This window comes from Pseudorasbora parva, chromosome 6, assembly GCF_024679245.1.
Source record: "Pseudorasbora parva isolate DD20220531a chromosome 6, ASM2467924v1, whole genome shotgun sequence".
Classification (NCBI taxonomy): Eukaryota; Metazoa; Chordata; class Actinopteri; order Cypriniformes; family Gobionidae; genus Pseudorasbora; species Pseudorasbora parva.
Genome location: NC_090177.1, coordinates 47,924,569 through 47,947,037, shown reverse-complemented (window position 1 = coordinate 47,947,037; position 22,469 = coordinate 47,924,569). Strand labels below are relative to the sequence as shown.

The 22,469-nt window shown below is 45.9% G+C and overlaps 8 non-coding genes and 2 pseudogenes across 8 annotated transcripts; all 10 read left to right on the top strand.

The window, feature by feature from the left end:
- Positions 1-1,314: 1,314 nt before the first annotated feature.
- Positions 1,315-1,487, top strand: LOC137080088 (U2 spliceosomal RNA; annotated as a pseudogene).
- A 470-nt stretch (positions 1,488-1,957) lies between these two features.
- On the top strand, positions 1,958-2,121 carry LOC137080325 (U1 spliceosomal RNA). The gene has a single exon (XR_010906178.1). It is a non-coding gene; the product is annotated as a U1 spliceosomal RNA (small nuclear RNA).
- A 6,480-nt stretch (positions 2,122-8,601) lies between these two features.
- LOC137080079 (U2 spliceosomal RNA) lies at positions 8,602-8,782 on the top strand (annotated as a pseudogene).
- A 466-nt stretch (positions 8,783-9,248) lies between these two features.
- Positions 9,249-9,412, top strand: LOC137080324 (U1 spliceosomal RNA). The gene has a single exon (XR_010906177.1). It is a non-coding gene; the product is annotated as a U1 spliceosomal RNA (small nuclear RNA).
- Positions 9,413-10,420: 1,008 nt separating this feature from the next.
- Positions 10,421-10,611, top strand: LOC137080058 (U2 spliceosomal RNA). Its single transcript, XR_010905978.1, has one exon. It is a non-coding gene; the product is annotated as a U2 spliceosomal RNA (small nuclear RNA).
- Positions 10,612-11,077: 466 nt separating this feature from the next.
- Positions 11,078-11,241, top strand: LOC137080323 (U1 spliceosomal RNA). The gene has a single exon (XR_010906176.1). It is a non-coding gene; the product is annotated as a U1 spliceosomal RNA (small nuclear RNA).
- Positions 11,242-12,248: 1,007 nt separating this feature from the next.
- Positions 12,249-12,439, top strand: LOC137079759 (U2 spliceosomal RNA). The gene has a single exon (XR_010905697.1). It is a non-coding gene; the product is annotated as a U2 spliceosomal RNA (small nuclear RNA).
- A 466-nt stretch (positions 12,440-12,905) lies between these two features.
- Positions 12,906-13,069, top strand: LOC137079621 (U1 spliceosomal RNA). Its single transcript, XR_010905570.1, has one exon. It is a non-coding gene; the product is annotated as a U1 spliceosomal RNA (small nuclear RNA).
- A 1,007-nt stretch (positions 13,070-14,076) lies between these two features.
- LOC137080056 (U2 spliceosomal RNA) lies at positions 14,077-14,267 on the top strand. Its single transcript, XR_010905976.1, has one exon. It is a non-coding gene; the product is annotated as a U2 spliceosomal RNA (small nuclear RNA).
- Positions 14,268-14,733: 466 nt separating this feature from the next.
- LOC137080321 (U1 spliceosomal RNA) lies at positions 14,734-14,897 on the top strand. The gene has a single exon (XR_010906174.1). It is a non-coding gene; the product is annotated as a U1 spliceosomal RNA (small nuclear RNA).
- Positions 14,898-22,469: the final 7,572 nt, after the last annotated feature.

Sequence of the window (22,469 nt, the reverse complement as noted above, 5' to 3'; positions counted from 1 at the left end):
GTAAAGAAGAGAAAAGAGAATGGTGGGAAGGGCCTCCCAGACCCCCACCTGTTTTTAACCAGCCGTTTTACCGCACTGCACATCAAATATGCTTTGACCCCATCCAGAGAAAACAAGACAGCAGCCATGGCTCGATTCTGGATGGGGTCCTATTTAAGAACTTTAAAGATTTTAGCAGTTGATTTAAAAACCCCAGTGTCTTTTAATCTCCCGAAACATTACTGTTTTATCAAGACATTTTTAAAGAAACACTTTTTAGAAACAGAAGATGTGACGATTTTAACTAACCATAAGTCTCTTATCTCTCTTGTGCAGGATCGAGAAAAGGTGAGCCCAGTTCCAGGCCTCACGCCAAGTGAGGCCAAAGAAGTTTGGAGGAACGTTGCCCACCCAGCTCTCCAGAACAGGCTTAAGGACTTGGCGTGGATGGTGGCTCATGAGATCCTCCCGGTCAGGGCGGTTATGCACTCCAGAGGCATGGCCAAAAATCCCACCTGCCCACGGTCCGGGTGTAAATCCCCGGAGACCGTCTACCATCTGCTCTGGGAGTGCGGTGCTGCGCGGGACCTGTGGGCCAGGGCCGGCCCCCTGTTTTTCCCGTGCCTGCCAGCGGGTGGGGCCCAGGTGGATTACAAGCTCGCCATCCTAGGGGTGGGTCAGGGCCTAAAAGCCCTAACAACACAAGAATTTGCATCGCTCTGGCTCACCCTTAACCTGATAAAGGATGCCATCTGGGTCACCAGAAACCTGCTGGTGGGGAAACGCGTGACGGTCCCCCTCCACGCGAGCGAGCAGAGGATAAGATCAGCGCTGCAGGGTGGGCCGCACGTCGTTATTCGGATGGGGGGGCCGAGGCCACACGAGAAGGTCCCGGCCACCACCGACCTTGGCCGCCCGTAGATGCACCCTCACCACTCTGGCTACGGGAACAGCGGGCCAGCGGGCCGGAGGAGAGGGGATCTCCGCTGGGCTCTGGAAGCGAGGAGTCTTGAGCCTGTTCTGGAGAACTGGAGTGAATGGACATGTTTTTTAGGGGCTCACCCTCGATCCTTTACAAGAGATGAAGTTTTAATTGTCACGTTTTAGTCTGTTTTATCATGAATATATTTATTGTTTTCATTCATTTTATCCCTCTTTTAACACCACACTGACATACATGGACTTTTACACAACACATCAACTGATTTTAACAAAATATTGTCTTGTGTTTTAATCGGTGTAACTATGTATTTTTATTTTTTAAAACAAGAAAAAAAGAAATGTGTGGCATAAATATGAAAATGAATTGAAATCAATATGAAAAAATGTAACAATAAAACTTTTCGAAAGAAAAATCTGTTCTTATCAGTTTAATATCTGATACGTCCCCTATCCGGGGACTGCATATTAAATTGATTTTTGGCACATGGAGCCGGAACCGGGGCTTGCTCCGTCCACTCCACGCATCGACCTGGTATTGCAGTGCCTCCAGGAACGGTGTGCTTCCCCTTTTTGGGGACTGCGAATTGTTGTGACTAATAGAAGAACCAACAACACCACTGGAATTTTTTTTGTCAGAGAATACAGAAATACGCAGGAAGCGCATACAGAATGACGATGAGGTGACGCAACGATGACCGTGCCACAGAGAAAGCAGCAAGCTGCGGTCATATGAGCATAGGGAAAAAAGAAGAACAAAAGCGTCGGTTGCCGGCCGGCTGACTCATCACCGTCACAGCACGTTTTTTGATGTCCCTCTTATTTGAGAGTCTTTACCAACGAGCTGATGAGTCGAATCAGGGGTTTGTGTTGGATGGATTAGGGACACCTGATTCAAATCAAGGTCACGCACGCACGCACGCAGCAGTCAAGCAATGGAAGGTGCCCCGTCCTTCCTTTTCTTGGGGGAGGGGAAGGTCACCGTGTTTGAGGATGGCGAAGGGGGATAGGGGGCCTCTGCCTGGAGGCCAGGCAACTCATACTTACCTGGCAGGGGAGACACCATGATCAGGAAGGTGGTTCACCCAGGGCGAGGCTCGGCCATTGCACTCCGGTTGTGCTGACCCCTGCGAATTCCCCAAATGTGGGAATCTCGACTGCATAATTTATGGTAGTGGGGGACTGCGTTCGCGCTCTCCCCTGTACACACTGGTTAAAAGCAGATAGCGTGGAGGGAAAAAGCGTGCGGTTCTTGACGCTTGTGGCGCCGCCCACTGCCCCAAAGGGTGAAGTTGCACCAGTTTTGTTATGTTTCTGTCTCTTTCTGCTGTGTCAGCCAGTGACCCGGAGAGTTCAGAGAACTGAACTGCGTTTGTTTTCATCGAGGTTGTCGAAACCTGCGACCGGTTTGCCGAATGTGGTTTTTCCCACAAACTTTGATATTCAACGGACGAGTTGATTGACAGCAGTGGTCCCAAAGGCAAAGTTGTTCGGATGGAGGTTTTCTGTCGTATGGTACGACTGTCTCGTGCGCGTGCTGTGAAAAAGCACGCGACATACGTTCGCCTATAGCCGCTCTCATGTTGTTGCTTTTTCATTTTAAAGCGCCACTAGGTGGCCATTCACCGCGTCCTTTCTCGCCTGACCCCAGACTGAGCCCGTGCACGGGTGTACCGGCTTGGGTGAAATTGTCTCGTTCCGTCCAAGAGCTATAGCCGTTCTAGCAGACCCCGCCTCGCCCAGCCCGTAGGTTTCGGCCTGCCGCCGCCAAGCTGAATCGAAATTCCCACTTTTTTTCCGATCTGGACGGACAGTCAGACTCCAGAGAATCTTTCTGCACTGGTTTGGGCCAGATCGGGCAAAAGACCTAGGACTAGTGTGCAAAAGTAGGTTTTTCACAAAATCCCAAATACCCGAAAATTTCGCCAGCGCAACCTTCGAATCCGAGGCATGCGTCTCGCTCGGCTCGAGCCAAGGATTCCGATGATATAAGACACTTGGTTCTGCGGCGTGCGGTTTGGGAGCTACGAGCCATTTCGTGCCGGGCCCATCGGGGGGCCAGCCTTGGTGATGTTGTAGAGCGAGTGGCTAGTACCATCCCTCAAAGTTTCAGGTCTCTACGACGTAAGGCCTTTGCCAACCCTCCCCCCCTCACCGCTTCCCAGATGGGCGTCGCCTTTGCCGGCTCCCCTGCCGCTGCGTCATTGTGTCATCGCTTCTCGGCCTTTTGGCTAAGATCAAGTGTCTTGTCGAACGGTTGAGACTGCGATCGCCTCTTCAAGGTTTCCTGGCTCGAGAGCTTCTGGTGTCCCGAGCCGTACAACTTTTTAGAGGGAGAGTGACCCTGCTGGTTTTACAGGTTAGCAGTTTTAAGGTAAGACTTTTATTCTTTTATCTATTTATTGTATTTATTGATCTTTTACGTTTTTTTTTTAGGCTGTCGGTGCCTCCACCATGTCGGCTGCTCGTGCCGGCATGCGGAGGCACCACAGCGTGCGATTTTTATTTAGAGAGGTGGAGGGTAAGCTCCTGGGGTTGTCTCGTTTAGACTTCTCCAGGAAGCTCATCCAAAAAACCCTCAATTTTAATGCCAGTGATTTAAATTGTTTAATGACTCTGCCCCTGAACAAAGGTTTCGATGTCAGTTTTAGATCTGCTTCCTTGTTGCAAGATTTCTGGCAACGATTTGAGCATTGCAAGACCCAGTTCTCCATGTTCAATGTTGAGAAACTTTCTGACAATTCTATTAAAACAGTGATTGTTAGAATGTTCAATGAAACAGTGAGTGGAGATGATGTTGCTGTATGGCTGGGTAGATTTTGCACGGTTCGAAGTCCACCAGTCAAGGTGCTTGACGAAGACGGCATCTGGAATTGCGCTTGGAGAGTTCCCATTAAACAGTGGGAAGATCCAAGCGGATTCCAGGGTCTGAGTCATTTACCCTCAATGATTGTGCTGGGAGAGAACCGCGGCTACATTCATTATCAGGGAATGCCCAAATTGTGCCGAAAATGTGGGAAAATGGGACACCTCGCTGAGGCATGCCAAGAAATTGTGTGTAGGAAGTGCAGAGAAATTGGTCACATTTTTGAGGAATGTACCAATGGCAGACGGTGTAATCTCTGTGGAGATGCTAACCATTTCTACAGAGATTGCCCTAAAAGTTTTGCCAACAAGTTGAAAGGGAACAAAATGGCCGCCCCACCAAAGGAACAATCAAAAGAACAAAGAGAGGAGGAGGCGGGCCCTGAGGTTTTGGCGGGAATTTCACATTCCCAGCCAGCCTCAGGGATTGGAAAAGAAGAAAGAAGTGGGGCGGCCACAGGGGCGGAGTCAGAATTCGTTAATGAAAAGGGGGAGGAAGCCACTCCCCAACAAGAAAAAAGCAAAGACAAAATGGAGGAGGAGGAAGATGAAACGGCTTCCTCCCTCTACACCGTATCGGAGGTTAGTGGGGTGGATAGTGGGAGTGAAACCGAGTGTTCACTCCCAAATGCTCAAGTGCAGAAAAGGTCTGCGAGATCTCCTCTGCTTCAAACAGAGGAGAAAAGGCTGCGGGCATCGCATCGGCCAGATAGTTCCTCTTCGGAAGATCTGAACCGTATGTGGCCTGCAGACTCTCCAAATGAAGTCTCCTTTCTGCACTTTAAGCTAAGAACATCGTCACCAAAGGATCCACAAGAGGTTTCCTCTGTGGATTCTGAGGCGGCGAGCACTTGCCCTCCTGACCCCAGTTTATCTGGGGAAAAGGAAAGTCAGGTGCAACAAGAAGTAACATGATTTTAATGCAATTTCTGTAGTCTTTTTATCTGTTTTTATTTTCATCAATGCTTGTATTTTTAACCATACTGCTCATGGCCCTCACTATCTCTACAATCAATGTGAGAAGTGTGAGGTCTACTTTGCGAGCACAGAGTGTTTTATCATGTTTAAATAATTTTAAGTCAGACATCTATTTATTGCAAGAGTGTGCTCTGCCCTTTTTAACCAATTACAGAAAATGGGAAGAGCTGTGGACCCAAGGACCCTCCATCTGGAGTGGCTCCAATTTTAACAGAAATGACGGTGTGGCCATTTTAATAAAAAATCCCAACATCTTGGTGAAGGGCAGCACTGTGGTGAGGGATGGGCGGGCAATTTTAGTTAATCTGACTTTTTTAGGTAAGGATTTTAATGTTTTAAATTTGTATGGTTACACAAGTAAAAATGACAGATACAAGCTTTTAGAAGATTCGCAGCCCCACATGTTAGGTAGGGCTCCCCTAGTGGTAGCAGGGGATTTTAACTGTGTTTTAACAAAAAAAGATAGGAAAAGGGTAGGAGAAGATTTTAAGGTCGACAAGACATCGGTTTTATTAAATAAATTGGTCAAAGATTTTAAGTTAGTCGACTGTTTTAAAACAATGCATCAGAGAGAGGAGGGCTACACCTGGTTCAGTGGTGATGGCGCCAGAGCCTCTCGTATTGACTATATTTTTACAAGGGACTGCCCGCCAACCGATGCAACATTGACCCCCCTTTTCTTCACTGACCACATGATGGTCTCCTGCACCCTTTCACTACCCACGGGTGTGACAGTAGGGGGAGGGCTGTGGAAGCTGAACTGCTCCCTATTAAAAGATGAGGAAGTGGTTCGAGAGTATAGGGAGCAGTTCAGCCAATGGCAGACCCTCCAAGACTTTTTTGACTCACGAGCACAGTGGTGGGAGATGGTAAAACAAAGGACAGGACATTTTTTTAGAAAAATAGGAAAGGAGAAAAAGAATAAAGAAAAAAGACGCATGATGGGGCTGCAAAAAAGACTGCAGAGATATTTTAACCTTTTAAATAATGGATTGGATTTTAAGGAGGAAATAAAGGAAGTAAAGAAAGAAATGTCAGTTTTATCCGAAACTCAAAGTAAGGGAGTAATTTTAAGATGCAAAGAAAAAGAGATAGAAGAAGGAGAAAAGTGTACAAGATATTTTTTTAAAAAGACTATTTCACGGGGAGGCTCAATAACAATCTTAAAAACTTTTAGAGGGAGGGAGGCAAAAAATATGGAGGACATTTTAGGGGAAATAGAACTTTTTTATAGTGATTTATACAGCCCAAAGAATGTACACAATGGCATCTTAAATGAAGTTTTAGAATTTTTAGAAACAAAGATAAAGAGTCCAAACGTGCTTTTAGCCCAGGATTTTACTCTTTTAGAATTAAATAAATCTCTCAAAAGTTTTAAAAAAGGGAAGTCCCCAGGAATGGATGGACTTCCCTTGGAGTTTTATTTGACTTTCTGGGACATTTTAGCACATGACTTACTGACAGTTTTTAAAGAATTTGAGACTCTCGACAGACTTCCGGACAGCTTTAGAGTAGGGATAGTTTCGCTTTTATATAAAAAAGGAGACAGGACTGACTTGAAGAACTGGAGACCAATCACGCTTTTAAATTTTGATTGTAAACTTTTTAGTAAGATTTTAGCTACACGCATGTCAACTGTTTTAGAGGACGTAATCCACCTGGATCAAGCATGCGCTGTGCCCGGTAGGAAGATCACAGACAGCCTGGTACTGATTAGAGACGCCATCTGTTACGCGAGAGACAGAAACATTCGGCTAGTAGTCCTAAATTTAGATTTTGAAAAAGCTTTTGACCGCATCTCGCACCAGTTCCTTTTTAAGGTACTGGAAAAAATGGGGTTCCCAGGGAGGTTTATAGCTTGGGTGGGACTGCTATACAACAGTCTAGTCAGTAAATTTGCAGTTAATGGGCATTTATCCAAAGCTGTAAACATTCACAGCGGCGTCCGTCAGGGGTGTCCTTTATCTCCCCTACTGTATGTGGCCTGCATTGAGCCACTGGCACAAATCTTGAGAAGGGATAAATGGATTAAAGGACTGGACGTCCCAGGGACTGGTGGACTGACCGCAACCTGTGTTTTATATATGGACGACGTAACCCTTTTAGCGACTGACCTTTTATCAGTACGAAGAGCACTTGACTTGACTGACTGGTACGGTCGGGCCTCGGGCGCTAAGCTCAACAGGAGTAAGTCCGAGGCCCAGCTCTTCGGGCCGTGGGGAAACGTGTACACAGGCGGACTGGATTTGGATTTTAAAGGCAACGACCTGACAGTTTTAGGAGTAAAATTTGACAGAGAGGGTGGAGGACGGGGAAACTGGACTGACATCTTAGGGAAAGTTAGGCAAAGACTGGGGTTTTGGGGACTCAGACAACTGACAATTGAAGGCAAGGTTTTAGTTTTTAAAGCTGTAATTTTACCACTAATTTTACTTGTTTCTTCTGTTTTTAGTCCCCCAAGGCGATTCCTGGCCAACCTGGAGAGGGCGGTATTTTATTTCCTGTGGGGGTCCAAATGGGAACGAGTAAAAAGGGAGGTCTTTAAAAAAAGAAAGGAAAATGGCGGAAAAGGCCTCCCGGACCCCCACTTGTTTTTAGGTAGCCGCTTTACCGCCCTCCACATCGGATATGCGCTGACCCCATCCAGAGAGAATAAGACAGCGGCCATGGCTCGTTTCTGGATGGGGTCCTACCTAAGAAGCATAAAAATTTTATCAATCGACCTGAAAACCCCAGTGTCTTTTAATTTGCCAAAAGAGTACAGTTTTATAAAGAAATTTTTAAAAAAATTCCTTTTAGAGACAAATGATGCAAGCATTTTAACTAACCACAAATCCCTCATCTCTCTTGTGCAGGACCGGGAAGTGGTGAGTCCAGTTCCAGGCCTCACACTAAGTGAGGCCAAAGACGTTTGGAGGAACGCAGCCCACCCAGCTCTCCAGAACAGACACAAGGACTTATCGTGGATGGTGGCTCATGAGATCCTCCCGGTCAGGGCGGTTATGCACTCCAGAGGCATGGCCAAAAACTCCATCTGCCCACGGTCCGGGTGCAACCACCCGGAGACCGTCCACCATCTGCTCTGGGAGTGCGGTGCTGCGCGGGACCTGTGGGCCAGGGCCGGCCCCCTGTTTTTCCCGTGCCTGCCAGCGGGTGGGGCCCAGGTGGACTACAAGCTCGCCATCCTGGGGGTGGGTCAGGGCCTCAAAGCCCAAACATCGCAAGAATTTGCCTCGCTCTGGCTCACCCTCAACCTGATAAAGGATGCCATCTGGGTCACCAGAAACCTGCTGGTGGGGAAACGCGTGACGGTCCCCCTCCACGCGAGCGAGCAGAAGATAAGATCAACGCTGCAGGGTGGGCCGCACGTCGTCATTCGGACGGGGGGGCCGAGGCTGCACAAAGAGGTCCCGGCCACCACCGACCTTGGCCGCCCGTAGATGCACCCTCACCACTCTGGCTACGGGAACAGCGGGCCAGCGGGCCGGAGGAGAGGGGATTTCCGCTGGGCCTTTGAAGCGGGGAGTCCTGAACCTGTTCTGGAGACCTGGAGTGAATGGACATTCTTGATAGGGACTCACCCCCGGTCCTGCACAACAGAGATTTTTAAACAGAATGATTTTATTGTGTTTTAACTGGCTTGTATTTATTTGCTATTTATACTTTTATCCCTTTTTCTAACACCACACTGACTTGCATACATGGACTTTACACAACACACTACACTGACTGATTTTAACTAAGAATGCAAAACTGTTGGTTTTAATCTGTGTAAACATGTATGTTTAAAAAAGAAAAGAAATGTGAGGTTTGAATGGAAAAAAAGAAATGTGTGACAATAAAACTTTTTTCGAAAGAAAAAAAAAAATCTGTTCTTATCAGTTTAATATCTGATACGTCCCCTATCCGGGGACTGCATATTAAATTGATTTTTGGCACATGGAGCCGGAACCGGGGCTTGCTCCGTCCACTCCACGCATCGACCTGGTATTGCAGTGCCTCCAGGAACGGTGTGCTTCCCCTTTTTGGGGACTGCGAATTGTTGTGACTAATAGAAGAACCAACAACACCACTGGAATTTTGTCAGAGAATACAGAAATACGCAGGAAGCGCATACAGAATGACGATGAGGTGACGCAACGATGACCGTGCCACAGAGAAAGCAGCAAGCTGCGGTCATATGAGCATAGGGAAAAAAGAAGAACAAAAGCGTCGGTTGCCGGCCGGCTGACTCATCACCGTCACAGCACGTTTTTTGATGTCCCTCTTATTTGAGAGTCTTTACCAACGAGCTGATGAGTCGAATCAGGGGTTTGTGTTGGATGGATTAGGGACACCTGATTCAAATCAAGGTCACGCACGCACGCACGCAGCAGTCAAGCAATGGAAGGTGCCCCGTCCTTCCTTTTCTTGGGGGAGGGGAAGGTCACCGTGTTTGAGGATGGCGAAGGGGGATAGGGGGCCTCTGCCTGGAGGCCAGGCAACTCATACTTACCTGGCAGGGGAGACACCATGATCAGGAAGGTGGTTCACCCAGGGCGAGGCTCGGCCATTGCACTCCGGTTGTGCTGACCCCTGCGAATTCCCCAAATGTGGGAATCTCGACTGCATAATTTATGGTAGTGGGGGACTGCGTTCGCGCTCTCCCCTGTACACACTGGTTAAAAGCAGATAGCGTGGAGGGAAAAAGCGTGCGGTTCTTGACGCTTGTGGCGCCGCCCACTGCCCCAAAGGGTGAAGTTGCACCAGTTTTGTTATGTTTCTGTCTCTTTCTGCTGTGTCAGCCAGTGACCCGGAGAGTTCAGAGAACTGAACTGCGTTTGTTTTCATCGAGGTTGTCGAAACCTGCGACCGGTTTGCCGAATGTGGTTTTTCCCACAAACTTTGATATTCAACGGACGAGTTGATTGACAGCAGTGGTCCCAAAGGCAAAGTTGTTCGGATGGAGGTTTTCTGTCGTATGGTACGACTGTCTCGTGCGCGTGCTGTGAAAAAGCACGCGACATACGTTCGCCTATAGCCGCTCTCATGTTGTTGCTTTTTCATTTTAAAGCGCCACTAGGTGGCCATTCACCGCGTCCTTTCTCGCCTGACCCCAGACTGAGCCCGTGCACGGGTGTACCGGCTTGGGTGAAATTGTCTCGTTCCGTCCAAGAGCTATAGCCGTTCTAGCAGACCCCGCCTCGCCCAGCCCGTAGGTTTCGGCCTGCCGCCGCCAAGCTGAATCGAAATTCCCACTTTTTTTCCGATCTGGACGGACAGTCAGACTCCAGAGAATCTTTCTGCACTGGTTTGGGCCAGATCGGGCAAAAGACCTAGGACTAGTGTGCAAAAGTAGGTTTTTCACAAAATCCCAAATACCCGAAAATTTCGCCAGCGCAACCTTCGAATCCGAGGCATGCGTCTCGCTCGGCTCGAGCCAAGGATTCCGATGATATAAGACACTTGGTTCTGCGGCGTGCGGTTTGGGAGCTACGAGCCATTTCGTGCCGGGCCCATCGGGGGGCCAGCCTTGGTGATGTTGTAGAGCGAGTGGCTAGTACCATCCCTCAAAGTTTCAGGTCTCTACGACGTAAGGCCTTTGCCAACCCTCCCCCCCTCACCGCTTCCCAGATGGGCGTCGCCTTTGCCGGCTCCCCTGCCGCTGCGTCATTGTGTCATCGCTTCTCGGCCTTTTGGCTAAGATCAAGTGTAGTATCTGTTCTTATCAGTTTAATATCTGATACGGCCCCTATCCGGGGACTGCATATTAAATTGATTTTTGGCACATGGAGCCGGAACCGGGGCTTGCTCCGTCCACTCCACGCATCGACCTGGTATTGCAGTGCCTCCAGGAACGGTGTGCTTCCCCTTTTTGGGGACTGCGAATTGTTGTGACTAATAGAAGAACCAACAACACCACTGGAATTTTGTCAGAGAATACAGAAATACGCAGGAAGCGCATACAGAATGACGATGAGGTGACGCAACGATGACCGTGCCACAGAGAAAGCAGCAAGCTGCGGTCATATGAGCATAGGGAAAAAAGAAGAACAAAAGCGTCGGTTGCCGGCCGGCTGACTCATCACCGTCACAGCACGTTTTTTGATGTCCCTCTTATTTGAGAGTCTTTACCAACGAGCTGATGAGTCGAATCAGGGGTTTGTGTTGGATGGATTAGGGACACCTGATTCAAATCAAGGTCACGCACGCACGCACGCAGCAGTCAAGCAATGGAAGGTGCCCCGTCCTTCCTTTTCTTGGGGGAGGGGAAGGTCACCGTGTTTGAGGATGGCGAAGGGGGATAGGGGGCCTCTGCCTGGAGGCCAGGCAACTCATACTTACCTGGCAGGGGAGACACCATGATCAGGAAGGTGGTTCACCCAGGGCGAGGCTCGGCCATTGCACTCCGGTTGTGCTGACCCCTGCGAATTCCCCAAATGTGGGAATCTCGACTGCATAATTTATGGTAGTGGGGGACTGCGTTCGCGCTCTCCCCTGTACACACTGGTTAAAAGCAGATAGCGTGGAGGGAAAAAGCGTGCGGTTCTTGACGCTTGTGGCGCCGCCCACTGCCCCAAAGGGTGAAGTTGCACCAGTTTTGTTATGTTTCTGTCTCTTTCTGCTGTGTCAGCCAGTGACCCGGAGAGTTCAGAGAACTGAACTGCGTTTGTTTTCATCGAGGTTGTCGAAACCTGCGACCGGTTTGCCGAATGTGGTTTTTCCCACAAACTTTGATATTCAACGGACGAGTTGATTGACAGCAGTGGTCCCAAAGGCAAAGTTGTTCGGATGGAGGTTTTCTGTCGTATGGTACGACTGTCTCGTGCGCGTGCTGTGAAAAAGCACGCGACATACGTTCGCCTATAGCCGCTCTCATGTTGTTGCTTTTTCATTTTAAAGCGCCACTAGGTGGCCATTCACCGCGTCCTTTCTCGCCTGACCCCAGACTGAGCCCGTGCACGGGTGTACCGGCTTGGGTGAAATTGTCTCGTTCCGTCCAAGAGCTATAGCCGTTCTAGCAGACCCCGCCTCGCCCAGCCCGTAGGTTTCGGCCTGCCGCCGCCAAGCTGAATCGAAATTCCCACTTTTTTCCGATCTGGACGGACAGTCAGACTCCAGAGAATCTTTCTGCACTGGTTTGGGCCAGATCGGGCAAAAGACCTAGGACTAGTGTGCAAAAGTAGGTTTTTCACAAAATCCCAAATACCCGAAAATTTCGCCAGCGCAACCTTCGAATCCGAGGCATGCGTCTCGCTCGGCTCGAGCCAAGGATTCCGATGATATAAGACACTTGGTTCTGCGGCGTGCGGTTTGGGAGCTACGAGCCATTTCGTGCCGGGCCCATCGGGGGGCCAGCCTTGGTGATGTTGTAGAGCGAGTGGCTAGTACCATCCCTCAAAGTTTCAGGTCTCTACGACGTAAGGCCTTTGCCAACCCTCCCCCCCTCACCGCTTCCCAGATGGGCGTCGCCTTTGCCCGCTCCCCTGCCGCTGCGTCATTGTGTCATCGCTTCTCGGCCTTTTGGCTAAGATCAAGTGTAGTATCTGTTCTTATCAGTTTAATATCTGATACGTCCCCTATCCGGGGACTGCATATTAAATTGATTTTTGGCACATGGAGCCGGAACCGGGGCTTGCTCCGTCCACTCCACGCATCGACCTGGTATTGCAGTGCCTCCAGGAACGGTGTGCTTCCCCTTTTTGGGGACTGCGAATTGTTGTGACTAATAGAAGAACCAACAACACCACTGGAATTTTGTCAGAGAATACAGAAATACGCAGGAAGCGCATACAGAATGACGATGAGGTGACGCAACGATGACCGTGCCACAGAGAAAGCAGCAAGCTGCGGTCATATGAGCATAGGGAAAAAAGAAGAACAAAAGCGTCGGTTGCCGGCCGGCTGACTCATCACCGTCACAGCACGTTTTTTGATGTCCCTCTTATTTGAGAGTCTTTACCAACGAGCTGATGAGTCGAATCAGGGGTTTGTGTTGGATGGATTAGGGACACCTGATTCAAATCAAGGTCACGCACGCACGCACGCAGCAGTCAAGCAATGGAAGGTGCCCCGTCCTTCCTTTTCTTGGGGGAGGGGAAGGTCACCGTGTTTGAGGATGGCGAAGGGGGATAGGGGGCCTCTGCCTGGAGGCCAGGCAACTCATACTTACCTGGCAGGGGAGACACCATGATCAGGAAGGTGGTTCACCCAGGGCGAGGCTCGGCCATTGCACTCTGGTTGTGCTGACCCCTGCGAATTCCCCAAATGTGGGAATCTCGACTGCATAATTTATGGTAGTGGGGGACTGCGTTCGCGCTCTCCCCTGTACACACTGGTTAAAAGCAGATAGCGTGGAGGGAAAAAGCGTGCGGTTCTTGACGCTTGTGGCGCCGCCCACTGCCCCAAAGGGTGAAGTTGCACCAGTTTTGTTATGTTTCTGTCTCTTTCTGCTGTGTCAGCCAGTGACCCGGAGAGTTCAGAGAACTGAACTGCGTTTGTTTCATCGAGGTTGTCGAAACCTGCGACCGGTTTGCCGAATGTGGTTTTTCCCACAAACTTTGATATTCAACGGACGAGTTGATTGACAGCAGTGGTCCCAAAGGCAAAGTTGTTCGGATGGAGGTTTTCTGTCGTATGGTACGACTGTCTCGTGCGCGTGCTGTGAAAAAGCACGCGACATACGTTCGCCTATAGCCGCTCTCATGTTGTTGCTTTTTCATTTTAAAGCGCCACTAGGTGGCCATTCACCGCGTCCTTTCTCGCCTGACCCCAGACTGAGCCCGTGCACGGGTGTACCGGCTTGGGTGAAATTGTCTCGTTCCGTCCAAGAGCTATAGCCGTTCTAGCAGACCCCGCCTCGCCCAGCCCGTAGGTTTCGGCCTGCCGCCGCCAAGCTGAATCGAAATTCCCACTTTTTTTCCGATCTGGACGGACAGTCAGACTCCAGAGAATCTTTCTGCACTGGTTTGGGCCAGATCGGGCAAAAGACCTAGGACTAGTGTGCAAAAGTAGGTTTTTCACAAAATCCCAAATACCCGAAAATTTCGCCAGCGCAACCTTCGAATCCGAGGCATGCGTCTCGCTCGGCTCGAGCCAAGGATTCCGATGATATAAGACACTTGGTTCTGCGGCGTGCGGTTTGGGAGCTACGAGCCATTTCGTGCCGGGCCCATCGGGGGGCCAGCCTTGGTGATGTTGTAGAGCGAGTGGCTAGTACCATCCCTCAAAGTTTCAGGTCTCTACGACGTAAGGCCTTTGCCAACCCTCCCCCCCTCACCGCTTCCCAGATGGGCGTCGCCTTTGCCGGCTCCCCTGCCGCTGCGTCATTGTGTCATCGCTTCTCGGCCTTTTGGCTAAGATCAAGTGTAGTATCTGTTCTTATCAGTTTAATATCTGATACGGCCCCTATCCGGGGACTGCATATTAAATTGATTTTTGGCACATGGAGCCGGAACCGGGGCTTGCTCCGTCCACTCCACGCATCGACCTGGTATTGCAGTGCCTCCAGGAACGGTGTGCTTCCCCTTTTTGGGGACTGCGAATTGTTGTGACTAATAGAAGAACCAACAACACCACTGGAATTTTGTCAGAGAATACAGAAATACGCAGGAAGCGCATACAGAATGACGATGAGGTGACGCAACGATGACCGTGCCACAGAGAAAGCAGCAAGCTGCGGTCATATGAGCATAGGGAAAAAAGAAGAACAAAAGCGTCGGTTGCCGGCCGGCTGACTCATCACCGTCACAGCACGTTTTTTGATGTCCCTCTTATTTGAGAGTCTTTACCAACGAGCTGATGAGTCGAATCAGGGGTTTGTGTTGGATGGATTAGGGACACCTGATTCAAATCAAGGTCACGCACGCACGCACGCAGCAGTCAAGCAATGGAAGGTGCCCCGTCCTTCCTTTTCTTGGGGGAGGGGAAGGTCACCGTGTTTGAGGATGGCGAAGGGGGATAGGGCGCCTCTGCCTGGAGGCCAGGCAACTCATACTTACCTGGCAGGGGAGACACCATGATCAGGAAGGTGGTTCACCCAGGGCGAGGCTCGGCCATTGCACTCCGGTTGTGCTGACCCCTGCGAATTCCCCAAATGTGGGAATCTCGACTGCATAATTTATGGTAGTGGGGGACTGCGTTCGCGCTCTCCCCTGTACACACTGCACTGTAAAAAATTGTGTCGTAAAATAACGGTAATCTACTGGCAGCTGTGGTTGCCAGCAATGTACTGTTAATTTACAGCCCTCTACTGTTTATATACAGCTCTCATTTTTTACAGTATTTTACCGTAATAATACCATGAAAGATAACTTTTCATTTGGAAAACTGATTGCTTCAAACAGTTCTCATTTTAAAACTAGTATTTATAGGTGTTTGTATCGTAAAACTACATTTGAGTCATTTCACACGTGTAAGGTGTAGTAGTAAAATGATTTAGAAACATGACTTTAACTTCACTTTTTGCGGTTCATTGTGAGCAATAGCACACACGTATGTGATAAATTACTCAACAAACGGCTCATAACTGCATCAGCAAACACAGTCACTGCCGTTAAAGAAAGCATCAGGCAGCATATCATCAATGTTTCTCTGCTCATCCTGGACTGAAGCACAGGCTCTACTCTTCAGCACAACGGTAACCCACAAAACTAATGAATTCATCTAAAAGATCTCTTCTATATCATCTTGTGCAACAACACATAAACTCAGGTCATTTTAATATTTACTCTCCTTATCAGTTACTGACTTTGCACAACTTTTTTTCTAATAACTTTCACTAATATTTCAGTGAAAATATCTTGATTCATCTGATAAATTTGACTGTTATGTTTTACAGTATATTACTGTTTTTCCTTGATTTAACGGTAATCTACTGGCAGCTCTGGTTGCCAGTAAAGTGCTGTTTTTTTACAGAACTTTTCTGTAAATTAATTTACAGTTTCTTACTGTTAATTTACGGTTCCCACTGTGGGTTTTTTCATCTAACCCCTTTAACCCTTTTAACCCCACAGCAAAATCTTCAGTTTTAAATGAACACTGAAGAGTGTACACACTACAGAGTGTTAGAGTAATTGAAGCATTGTTGAAGTTCATGAGATAATTAAGAGATTAATTAAGTGATAACTGAGAACACCTGTTAGCAAGAATCACTGAAGGACAGAGAAACACAAGAACTACAACTGACTTCAGCCACAGCTTTAGATTAAATCAACTGAAGATAAAAGAAGACATTAAAGATCTGAAGATCTCAGCAGAGGATTGAACAACTCCACAAACATTATTACCAGCTTCACACATTACTAACCAGACTGACTTTATTTATGTCAGACGTCTACAGAAGCTCTTATTGAGAATCAACAGATCTTTAGGTGTTGATGTTTAATTGAAAATATTTGGTCACCATTATCGTGATCAGTGTTTGCTTCAGTTGGGATCTTGGCCCTTGACTTTGTAATGATAGTCAGTCTGCTATAACTGTGTGTTTCTTAAACACATTTATTGTAGCAAAAAAGCCAAGAAAAAAACATGGTCAGAAGTTATTGACCATGCTTTGCTATAATTGTAATAGGATGTTTAGCTTGTTAATCTTGTCCCGTGTTTCTTCCCCAAACAAACCCATTCTTTTAAAAATGCATACATTTACTCTTATTTTACGTTATTAAACTGGGACACTTCTGAAATTATCAACCACTGATTAGGAATTAGTTATAATTTATAAAGTCATGATTTCAAAAATTAGTTTGCTCTCTGCTGTCATTTAGACTCGCATAGAGATGAAGAATCAGCACATGAATCTCAACAATGGTGACAATCAATAAAAAAAACGAACAGATCAACTCTGAACATCACAAAACACTACTCAAAGTCAACACAACAACAGCAGCAAAAATAAACGCAAATAATAAGAATTAAAGAAAATAACCAGGCTATTCAGCAGCATAATTTATTCGTGCCGCAAAGCATGCTGGGAGTTTTGAGTGTCACCACGGCTGAGATTCATACGCCGATTCTTGATGTCTGTGTGAGTCAGATTGATTCAGATGTTTTGACCACAGGCTGTTCCCATGCTCTTCAAATTATCTGGTTGTGTCAATACTGATGTTATAAAATTTTAGGGTTCAAGTTTTGCAAAAAATTAAGCGTGAACTATATGTTTATAGATAAGACTAGTAAATTATTAGTGAATTAAACTATTATTAAATAGTCAACATAACCAACTCATGGTTTAGTCTCAGCTTTGCTTGCTATAACAAATGTATTGAAAACACACCGTTACAGCAGCGAGATAAACTAATGTTATTGTGTCAATGTTCAAGAGCCCAACTAAAGCAAACACTGATCACCATAATGGTAACGTCAGAAGAAACAATCAAACATCATCTGATAATTCTCAATAAGAGCTTCTGTAGACGTCTGACAGAAATAAAGTCAGTCTGGTTAGTAATGTGTGAAGCTGGTAATGCTGTTTGTGGACTTGTTTAATCCTCTGATGAGATCTTCAGAGATTTAATGTCTTTTTTTATCTTCAGTTGATGAAATCATGTTTCTCTTTCCTTCAGTGATAACAGCAGGTGTTCATCAGTGTCTGAATTCACTCTCTTCTTTCTCTCTCTCTGTCGAGTGGTCTATATCAGTGAACTAGTGTAGGGAATAGTGAATAAGGGGATAGGGAATGATTTTGAACACAGCCTTTGAGTGTCGACTTTAAGCGTGTTAATTCACAGTATATTACTGTTGGCTATTTTCTCAAAAATGACAAATATTACCCAGAATGCATTGTTTTCTACAGTATATTACTGTTTTAATGGAAAACAGCATTTTACTGTCAAAATGTGGCCGTTTTTTTACAGCATTTTTTTACAGTGCATGGTTACATGTACACTATAATAAACCCATGGTTGCATGCACACTATAATAAAACCATGGTTGCATGCACACTGTAATAAAACCATGGTTGCATGCACACTGTAATAAAACCATGGTTACATGCACACTATAATAAAACCATGGTTGCATGCAGACTATAATAAAACCATGGTTGCATGCACACTATAATAAACCCATGGTTACATGTACACTATAATAAACCCATGGTTGCATGCACACTATAATAAAACCATGGTTACATGCAGACTATAATAAACCCATGGTTGCATGTAAACTATAATAAAACCAAGGTTGCATGCACGCTATAATAAAACCATGGTTACATGCAGACTATAATAAAACCATGGTTACATGTACACTATAATAAACCCATGGTTGCATGCACACTATAATAAACCCATGGTTGCATGTACACTATAATAAACCCATGGTTGCATGCACACTATAATAAAACCATGGTTGCATGTAAACTATAATAAAACCATGGTTGCATGCACACTATAATAAACCCATGGTTGCATGCACACTATAATAAAACCAAAGTTGTTAAGTTTATGACCCAAGACCAGTAGTGAAAAATGAAGACCAAGTCAGGAGTGTAATTAGTTAAAAGAAAAATTTACTTAAGAATAGTGTGCGGTTTCAACAGCGGGAGGTGCAAACAATAGTACAGGCAATATTAATCTTGACTCTCTAGTGTTTCAGTAAAAGAAAAAAGAAAACAAATAAAATAAAATATAAACAAACAAGCAAAACACTGTTACGGCACTGCATGTTGGGGGTGTGTATATCTCAAAAATCCAAACACACGAAACCTTGTTGCTAATAAGTGTTTAGTGACACATCACACATACACAGCAAAAACTCAAGTATTAAATTAACTCTCCTGAGAGTACATGTGAGACCACACTCAAGAGTGTTAAAGTGTTAAAATAAGAGTGTTAAAGTAACACTGAAGCAGTGTTAAAGTTAATAAGATAATTAACTGATTATTGGCAATTATTGAAGATACCTGATGATAACAAGCAGAATCACCAAATGAGAACATCACAATTCACAAGTGGACATATTTTCCATTTGTAATTGCAAAGCAACTCACAGACAAAGTGTGTTTATCCAAGAATCATAAAAATAAAAGAAATTTCACTCACACCTTTAGACACTTTAGACAACTTATCATCTGTAATTCACACATTTTTGGATCATGAGAGAAACCAGACCTGAAGGAAAGACTCTCTGGCTCAGGATTCAATCCAGGATCTTCTTGTTGTGAGGAGCCAGTGTTTCCCACTGAGACACTGTGCTGCCCTTAATCACAGATATAAGACACACTTTGACTATTTCTGTCAGAGTCAGACGTCTACAGAAGCTCTTACTGAGAATTAACAGAGGTTTAGATGTTGAGGATTTATGGTTCATTTGAAGTCACCATTGTGGAGGGAAGCGTTTGCTTTAGTTGGGCTCTTGGTCCCCGTACGTGTGATAGCGTTTCTTAGGCTGCTGTAACTGTGTGTGTGTGAAACACAAGAGTTGTGGCTGAGAAAGCGAAGCTAATGTGACATCAGGTGTTGTCAGCTCCTTGTTGATGATAACTAAATCATCAGAAAGTGAGCATCTGATGTTGTTTTTTGTGTTCTTGTTTGACACAATAGTTATTTGTTTATAGCCTCTATAATCTTGTGAATCTGCATTATTGGCACCAATAGCAATAAAAGGACCACCTATCCTGATGGATGAGAAAAAAAAGTATGTGTACCCAATGTTTTGAGAAAATATTTCCCATGGTCACACACAGATATCAAGATTTGGCCTATGATTCACAACAATGGTGACAATCAAGCATCAGTTTTGTACTACGAAGCCACCCATCATGCATTGCAGCAGGAAGCGTTTTTGTGTCACCGTTGTTGTGAAACATAGGCCAAACCTTGATGTCTGTGTGTGATCATGGGAAATATTTTCTCAAAACATTGGGTGTATGTACTTTATTATCCTTCAGGATAAGGCTATTGGTGCCAATACTGCAGAGGCTATAAACAAATTACTATTGAACCAAATAAAAACATAATATCAGATGCACACTTTCTGATGATTTAGTTATCATCAACAAGGAGCTGACAACACCTGATGTCACTTTAGCTTTGCTTTCTCAGCCACAACTCTTGTGTTTCACACACACACAGTTACAGCAGCCTAAGAAACGCTAACACACGTACGGGGACCAAGAGCCCAACTAAAGCAAACGCTTCCCTCCACAATGGTGACTTCAAATGAACCATAAATCATCAACATCTAATTATCTGTTAATTTTGTTTTTATGATTTTTGGATAAACACACTTTGTCTCTGAGTTGCTTTGCAATTACAAATGGAAAATATGTCCACTTGTGAATTGTGATGTTCTCATTTGGTGATTCTGCTTGTTATCATCAGGTATCTTCAATAATTGCCAATAATCAGTTAATTATCTTATTAACTTTAACACTGCTTCAGTGTTACTTTAACACTCTTATTTTAACACTTTAACACTCTTGAGTGTGGTCTCACATGTACTCTCGGGAGAGTTAATTTAACACTGGAGTTTTTGCTGTGTAGGACAGACCTTCAGTCACTCCTCAGAGGCCAAATACACACTTAAGAAAACAAGAACAAAGCAAAATAATAACTGGAAAGCATCATTATAAAAATATAGGAAAATAAATTTTTTATATATATATACACACACACACACACACGCACATATAATAAAACCATGGTTGATTTTTTTTATTAGGAAAGCCTGTCAGTAATGCGCCCTCACTCCTCCTCAGTTTTTAGGCTTAGACTTTAATTTTTATTATCACTATGACCACGAATGTGTAAGTTATGTGTAATAAAGAGAGATAAGCAGATAAGCCTTTGTTTCTGGTAAAACAATTTTTTCTTTGCCACTGTGTGTATCATTATGATGATTATATAACAGACTGTTTTCTACAGGTGTGTTTAAAATGGACCCACTGTTGCCAGCATTGAATATTGTAGATACAAGTGTGCCACAAAACAGGCAACAATGCCTTCTCAAGGCTTCCAAGGAGGCAAAGTTACGGGCTTCTCGTAACACCTGCTACGAGACAAACACGGTCCTGGATAAAAAGACGGCCTGTGAGGAAGGTCTGTATAAGTATTATATTTTGGCACTTGAGCTGTTGATGTGTTTCCACCCTTTGTTTACACGGCAGCATAGATTTTTTTTGTGCTAGTCATTAAAGTCAAATAAAATATCTGTCTTCAGCCAAAAAGAGATGCTTTGCCGTTACCTCAACCCCATCAGTGCAGTACCTTGGCCAGCTCCATTTGAACTTTGGCAAGTATAACGGCCAGAGTTTTAAATGGCTGGTGGAGAACGATGTCGGCTACATAAAGTAGTAAGTATATGTTGCACTAAACAGAATCAAAATGTTCATGATTTGTTCTTTTTTTTAAATAAACACATTATCTTATTTGATATTTTAGTATCCTTGATGTTCACGTCAAAGAGAGCCGCCATGCCAAAACAGCAAGCCAAGGTGACTGGGTGAAGGATCTCCTGCTGCGGTACGTGCAGCTGCTGCCACAGGTGTCCTGCCATCTCGAAACAAATGTGGACAGGGCCATTTATGGGCAGGGCCGCTTCAGGTCCTTCACATTCATGGAGATGTGGCAGTGGTACAGCCTGCACAAGACCCTTCAGGCTGATCCGCAGGCAGGGACGGACCATGAAAGGAGGATGGCGCAGGAGGCGTACTCCTCGGCGCGTCAGTGGGTGATGATGAAGGAGGAGGACATCACCACCAAGTCCCTGAAGCGCTTCAGGCAGTACATTCTGGATAAAGAGGTAGTCTTAAGGTGCCCTAAGTAAAAATCACAGTGCAACAGTTACTACAAACTTCAAGGCTGAAATGTACCTGTACTCCACAGACACCTCCACAGGACAGGGCCCCTCCCTCAGCAGCTGCCAGCTCGAGCTCATCAGGGACCAAAGATGATGAGGGTTGGGCGGATGACGCTCTTCTGGTGGAAGCTCTCGCCTCCTTTGAAAGACAAGGTATGTCAGTTTAGGAATGCCTTGAATTATTAATCATAGAAAGAAAATGTTTTAATGCACAATCTGTATCTAATAAGACATCATGAAGACGCTGTGTGCTGATGATGGCTGACTTCAGCGCTGTGTGCTGACTTCGGGATGAAAGTGTTGACACTGACTTTGCAAACCTGTGTGTTTGTCCTCGTTTAGCAGGAGATGCAGGGGGTAAAAAGAAAAAAAAGAAGGCTGCAGAAAAATTGGGCCACCCAGCTCCGCGCACAGAAACTGCTACTCCACCCTCAGCAGTAAGTCCATGGTTTATAGATTACAATTACCCGTTACATCCTCCCTGGCTCCTGGTGGGGCAGCGTAAATCGGGGTGCCCACAAAAGTATGCTAAGGTAAATTAAAACAGTTTTTACTAACACACACAGGTTCCTGCATCAGCTGCTGAACATGGAAGGACATCTGATGTGGCTGGTGCAGATGCTGAAGTGGCTGGTGCAGATGTGGCTGGCGCAGGTGCTGAAGTGGCTGGTGCAGATGTGGCTGGTGCAGGTGCTGAAGTGGCTGGTGCCGATGTGGCAGCTGCAGCACTTCAGCCATGCCTGGGGATGGCAACATCCTCAGCTGGCACTGCACATTCTGAGGTAACTGTTCAGGGGTTGTAAGTCACAATGGTTGCCAGATAAGGAAAATGTTTAGGTGCATGTACTCAGTGGCTGTCACATAATGTTTTGTCTTTGTTATTCCACCAGGTGACTTTGGAAGGTTGGCATAAGATGTGGGAGGCTGCT